General features: G+C 45.3%; 1 pseudogene; it reads right to left on the bottom strand.

Annotated features, from left to right (window-relative positions):
* Positions 1 to 4,545: 4,545 nt before the first annotated feature.
* On the bottom strand, positions 4,546 to 5,699 carry LOC109767187 (uncharacterized; annotated as a pseudogene).
* Between the last annotated feature and the right edge of the window lie 1,416 nt (positions 5,700 to 7,115).

Raw genomic sequence — 7,115 nt, 5'->3', positions numbered from 1 at the left:
CCAAAACTAAGTTTAAAATTTGAATTTGCAAAACAAGGTTAAAATTTGAATTTGCAAAGCTTTAGAAAGTAAGCTGCTATTTAGTTGAATGCAAGGTACTAATATCAGGTAGTTGATTATGCGCCTCCTCCTTTGCCCTAAATAGCAAGTGAGCTCTGAATCTTTATCAGCAAACAAAAGCGGGCATCTGATGTGTACCTCAATGTTCAGGAACAGAGATTTTGGTTATAGCTTAGGAGAACATGAGGATTAAAAGCCATCAAATAAAAGAGAGATATACAGGTGAATTATGCTGTTGCTTATGGGAAAAAGTCCATTTTAAACCCTAAACTCGTACGCGTTTGATGGAACGAACCCCCAAGTCAAAATCCCGGTCGATTGTACACTGGTCTAAATCAAACCTTCGGGTCGTTAGGATGGCCGGGATTGGGACATTTCGCAGAGGGCGCACACCAGCTCCTTGTTGGGCCGACCTGCTTTAGTTTTTTTTCCGCTAAGAAACAAAAATTCGCAAAGGGCGCTACACCCTGCTCCCTGCTGGGCCGGCCCGCATAATTTTTTCGTTAAAAATAAATAAGCGCCGGTGTTGCTCGAAACAAAAAAAAAGTTCACAAATTTTGAAAAAAAAGGTTCATGGATTTAGAAAAAGTTCAACAATCTTGAAAATAAGTTCACGGATTTTCAAAACAAAAGTCCACGGATTTGGAAAAAAATCATAGATTTTGAAAGAGAAACTGTAAAATTGAAAAAGAGTTCGCGGATCTTTTTCTTTATTATTTATTTTCTATCTTTTTATATTTTTTTATTTTTTCATGTATATATACAAAAATCATCGCTTATATTAAGGAAATCTTCACGGTAATTTCCAAAAATTTCCGTCATTTATAAAAATGTTCATCTTGTATTAGAAATTTGTTCAGTGTATATCGCACAATTGTTGAATATTTATTCGGAAATTCTTCAACATATATTACAAAAATGTTCATCTATTCATATTTTATTCAATAATGCTATCACATATTTGCCGCGAGTTTGAATTATCGTCCATGCACCTTTTTCATTTTTTCTTGAATTCGTGAAGTTGCATATTTTCAAAAATAAGCGTACAAATAAGAACCACGTGAACCAGATTTTGAATAGAATATAAAGTTGTTCATGAACCAGATTAGATTTTTTTCAGAATGTTGTTGTTCCATATTTTCGATAACTTTTTAAAGAAATATTTGCGATTTAAAAAATGTTTGTGTGTTCTAATTTTGTTCCGGAGTTCAAAAAATATTCCTATATTTCATAAAATTCTAAAAATGTCCGTGTTTTCAATAAAAAATCAGGAGTTTGAAAAATGTTTCCGTTTCAAAATTGTTTGTGAATTTTAAAATCTTTCATGTTTTCAATTTTTCTTCGGGAGTTTTATAAAATGTGCATGTTCCAAATGTTTGCTTGAATTTTCCAAATTCAGTTTCGTAATTTGTTCACAAATTTAAAAGGTGATCGCTTTTCATAAACATGGAAAAAATAGCGTTCGGAATTTTAAAAATATTCGAATCTGGTGTTGATTCTTATAGCTTTGTGTTGCTATATTAACAGATTTGGTCGCTAGGTCAACTGGTTGTACAAGCGCATTTGTTGTTGTAGATCCTGGGTTCTAAGCTTGTCAAGTGCGTAATTTTTTTAGCGTTTTCCGCCTATGCGTGCGAGAGAAAAATAAAGACACATTTTTTTAGCTTCGAAACTTGCCAAGTGCGTATTTTTTTAGCGTTTTCCGCCTATGCGTGCGAGAGAAAAATAAATACACATTTTGTTAGCAAATAAAAAAACAAATGGGCTGGCCCAGCGTGGAGGACGGGTGCACACGCCGTGGTCAACATGCCGCTCCTTGGCCCACCAGCTAGACAAATCCCGGTTGACTTTTGCCAGGGTTTGATTTAGACCGGGATTGCAGAGTTCAGAGTGCAATCGACCGGGATTTCGACTTGGGGGTTCATTTCACCCGACCTCTACGAGTTCAAGGTTTAAAATGGACTTTTTTCGTTGCTTATGTCCCTTCTTTTCCCTTGACAGATAAAAGAAAATCGGAGTCTGCACACTTCATGAAAATCATATCTGATATGGAAAGCCTTATGCCTCGTAGTTATAGGCCAGTGAATGCCGCCCTCATTGAGTTCAGAATTATTGTATCCATTATTAACGAGAAATCTCCCCATTTTACAAATGGAAACAGGCGTATCCTGAAAGTTTTATCTGTGCATAAAAGGAAGCTATCATCTCATTCTACTTGTGCATGTATCTGTTATTGAATTTCTCATGTACATCATCTTCCCTGAGAAAGCTTTTCCAGGGCTGAAGAATAGAAGTACCGTGTGAAGCAAGAACCATCAGTTATCAGTAGGCACTGCAGCGATTTGTGGCTCATTCAAGCTTCTGAACCATAATGTGCAACCCATTACCCATCGCTGAAAAGTGATTCTCGGGAAAATGGACCCTGCTATATTTTGGTTTACACATTGCCCTGACATTAAGTCTAGATGAACTTCAGAAGATGGCTGCAGCAACTGACAAAATCAGTAGCACGTTAAGTCGTTTTCAATCCTTTGGAGTCATATATGCAGTTGCTGCTACGTGCAGTTGTTGCCGATCTTGAGGGAAAAGCCATGTGGCCAGCAAGTCGTCCCCGTTCAGCGACGCCATCACCGGAAGAAAATCTTGTACGACCGGGTCGTACGCACCCCGAGCGCTTGACATCTGGCAATCCCAACATCCAGCCCAACGTGAGTTGCAGATAAAAACAAAGCCCAACGCACGCTCAATTAAAAAGCCCAACGCGCGCTCAATTAGCTGGTCCGTTTCCTTTACGCCGTCCTCTCAGCTTCTGATGATTCATCTTTCAAAAGAAACGAACAGACATCAGATCTGTTTTCATCCTGTTAGCGACGGGGCGGCAAGATGGCTACGGCCCCAGACGACGGCATCGCAGCACACGGCCAAGGAACATACATGGCATCGTCTCCTCCAGAACCATGTCCACCCACGGCTCCTCCAGTGAGGTTAAGTTCAGTTCACCAATCTTGATTAATTCAGTTCGGTTCAGACTGAAAACACATGTGACAACAAGCACGTTCCTTCCTTCCTGAAGCCTATCTTGATTAATTCTATTGCTTACCCTTGCAGCAATTGCCAGTGATTGAGACTAATGGCCAGCCGAGGACGAGCAGCACACCAATGAATGATCATGATTTACAAGATGCTGATAAGGCTCCAAGAGTTGGGATGTGTTTTCAGTCTTGAGGAAGAGGCGTACTAATTTTACAATTCTTATGCTCAAACCAAGGGATTCAGCATTATAAAGTGCCACTTGAAGTTTAGGGCAGATAAGTCTTTAAGTTCCAGAGATTGGACTGCGCATTCGCCAATGCCTTCCGCCGACGCCTGTCTAACCGATCCTCGCGGCGCCTTCGCGTGTCCTCCTCGTGACGCCTTGCCCAGTAGTTTTGCTCGTAGGCGACGTCCTCCGGGTGGCGCCGGCGCCACTTCGCCATGACCCGCTCGTCCTCCTGGGCGATGAGGGGGCGGCGCTGCCGCTCAGCATGCTCCGCACGGTCTTGTGCCGTGTTCAGACGAGGCGCCGGGGCGACGTCCAGCACCTGCTGGAGCGTGTACACGTCTTGGAAATTCATCTGGCCGTGCGGCCGGCCTAGGCGCCACGCCGCCGCGTCGTACGCGCGGGCGGCCTCGCGCGCCGTCCCGTAGGTGCCGAGTCCGAGCCGGAGATCACCGGAGCGTATCTCGGCGTAGTAGCCGCCGTTGGGGCGCAGGCGAACGCCGCGGTAGCCCGACGCTCCTCAGCAGCGCGGCGGCATGGTGGCGCGTCGATGGCGGGGCGCTGGAGCGGTGGAGGGGCGCGTGGCAGAAAGGAAGAGGAAGAGAAGTGTGGAAAAGGCGCGTGGCGCGCGCCGCATTTTATAGGCGCGCCGGAAGCGGTGCGCCAGAAATGGCGCGCGAGCTGGCGCCTTTTCGCGCGCGCGCAAACGGTTCCCGCGCGCGACTTTCCCGCCACCGCTGGAGCGCGGCAAAACACCCCGCGCGCGCTAAAAGCTGGGTTTACCACGCGCGCGCGTCTTTTGGGGCGCCTGTTGGAGATGCTCTCAAGGCAAATGCAAATGCATCTGTACATTTATCGAAGAGTTGACAGCAGAATATGGAAACGTCACACCGCACATATGCCAAGAATGGACACCAACATATACATTGCAGATCTTGTTTACATCATATGCCTACATTGCAGATCTTGTTTACATCATATGCCACATCTTGTATTGGAATAAAATTCAGAAGAAAAATAATAAGGAGCAGCCTTTGTTCAGATTTTACAGCTCAAATCACACATATAAAAAATCTACATGAACTTGTTCTGCTTAGTACGTCGGTCGCGCCGCGAGGGTGGCTGAGGAGAACGGCGGCTGGCATCGCGGAGCACGCCGGCGAGCAGCTTCTACGGTGCCGCGACCTGGGTCGCCAACGAACGCGGGGAATGGAGTACGCCGAGCGTCAAGGAGCACACCAGCGGCGATGTGGCGAGCAGCCGGAGTGGACCTCACCGGCGGCGATGTGGTGAGCAGCCGGAGCAGAGTACAGCGGCGGCAGGAGTTGGCGGCATTGGAGAGGTTGGGCGTCGATCTGGGCTTCAGTTTGGATAAGGTGATGCCGCGTGCTTTGAGATTTGTACTGCCAGATGTCAAGCGCTCGGGGTGTCGTACCAGATTTTCTTTCCCCTCTGGCCGGGAGGTTGGACCAACTGAAGCCGCCTCCTTTCACCATGTAGACGCTCACAGAATAGCGCAACCGCCTGACGTGCCACTCCTCGCCTGTGCCGTCTTGCAGGAAGAAGACGCAGTCCGCCCACTCCTTCCGGCGCTCGTCCGGCACGCGCACGGCCCTGGAGCACCACCGCCCGGCGAACAGAGCTTGGTCGCCACCGAGGGCGCCCCTCTCCTCCTTCCACCTCGAGGTGCCGAGGTCAGCCCTGAGTACGGTGATGTCCTCGTCCATTGCGCCTTCTGGCGTGACCGGCGCAGCCCGCTGCATGCGTACGCGGGAGATCTCTCTGCGGACCATCAGCAGCGCGCCGTCGCCGGACTCGATGAGGTAGTGCAGCATGACGCGGCGAAATTGGCTCGACGACGGGGGACGGCCCTTTATGATGCGGTCAAGCCGAGAGATGTTCGGGAGCTCGTCGTCGCGGCCATCGTCAGCGACGGTGACCGCGAGCAGGTCTTCGTTCTGGTCGACCACGCAGGAGCGCCCGGCCGGCACAGCGCGAGCTTGCCGTGCCGCCCTTGGCCAACGGCCGCGGCGACGAGGCGGGCCGAGCAGACCACGAGCTTGAGCATGGAAATCGCAGTCTGTGGCTCGGCGTCTCTCTCACGCGGGATCCACGGATGCCTGCACTCCGGCAGCTCCCGCTCGGCCACGGCCACGATGGGCTCGTGACGGACATGCACACGGGACACGCTGGGGAGTAGCGCCACGGGCGCCGTGGCGTCGGAGAACGGGTCCAGCAGCGAGTATGCGCCGTCGACACGCTCGAAGACGAGCCACTTGCCGCAGGAGCTGTGGTGACCGGCGGCGACGGGCAGGCGGAAGGGCCGAGCTTCCACGGCGAAGATTATCCGTGTGGCCACGCTATGCCTGGCTGGGTACATGCATGCATGTGTGCATGCAATGTTCGACATGTCATGCATGGATGATGGATGGGTCACACTAACATCATCCTTCCAGTTGAACTTTCTAGTTTGATGGATTTTTTTTTGCATAAAGCACACACGTATTTGTACAAGTCTTTAGTGATTGTATGGACATAAAAAAGAAAATAACAAAGTTTTCTAAGAAAAATGTATTTGTACCATTGGTATTGCCCTTTATAGAAAGAAAAAAAAAGTTGCAAACAACTTTACACTCAATTTGCACTTTATGTAATACACAAAGAATAAACATATAATAGTGCAATTTTCACAACCTAGTATAATTTACACACATATTGTATAGTATTTGCTTGTGTACTACACGCGGAAATTAAAAAAAGTGAAGTCTTCTAAGAAATACTCCCTCCGTCCCATAATGTAAGACGTTTTTTGACAAGTCGACAAGTCAAAAAACGTTTTACATTATGGGACGGAGGGAGTAATTAATTACTCGCATTGGTATTATCCTTTAAGAAGAAGATGATTGAAATAATAATAATAAAATTGGCACACATTTTGCACATAAATTACACTTTTTATAATATGCATGAATAACCGTATAATAATGGAACAATATCGGTATTACCCTTAAATAAAGAAATTGAAAAAATTAAAATGAAAGTAAAATAATGAAGTTTTCTAGGGAAGAATGAAACCCTTTAAGAAGAAGAAAAAAATAATGAAAATTTCTAGGGAAGAATGAAACCCTTTAAGAAGAAAAAAATAATGAAATTTTCTAGGGAAGAATGAAACCCTTTAAAAAGAAACAAAATAAACACTAAAACAAAATATAATATTGAAGTTTTCTAGGAAAGAATGAAACATTTTAAGAAGAAAGAAAATTCAAAAAAAATAAAGTTTTCTATGGAAGAATGAAACCCTTTAAGAAGAAAGGAAATTAAAAACCAAAATAAAAAATGAAGTTTTTTACGAAAGAATGAAACCCTTTAAGAAAAAAGAAAACAAAAAAAACTTGCATACAAGTTTGCCCTGAAATTGCACATTTTGTAATATGCAAATAATAAGTTTATGAAGTGCAATTTTTGCTCTCTACTATAATTTACACACATGGTGTATCGTACTTGCAAGTATACTTACTTACAAACACACACAAAAAAGACATTTTCTAAGAAGAAATGAAGTATAGTGGCATTGGTACCACTCCTTAAGAAGAAAGAAAGTGAAAAAAAGAAAGAATGAATGATAAAATTTGCACATACTTACACGGGGAAATATCTAGTGATATGGTCCTTCTGATAATACGCTGCTCATAGATTGGGTGACCTTTGGATCTGCATCTAAGGGACATGATCAACTCACTCGTTTATTTACCTATAGCCCCTGTTCTATCCTTGCAAAATCACAACAAGTCTCCAT

Source organism: Aegilops tauschii, chromosome 6, assembly GCF_002575655.3.
Source record: "Aegilops tauschii subsp. strangulata cultivar AL8/78 chromosome 6, Aet v6.0, whole genome shotgun sequence".
Classification (NCBI taxonomy): Eukaryota; Viridiplantae; Streptophyta; class Magnoliopsida; order Poales; family Poaceae; genus Aegilops; species Aegilops tauschii.
The sequence above is the reverse complement of the archived record's forward strand: the minus strand, read 5'-3'. Positions and strand labels throughout refer to the sequence as shown.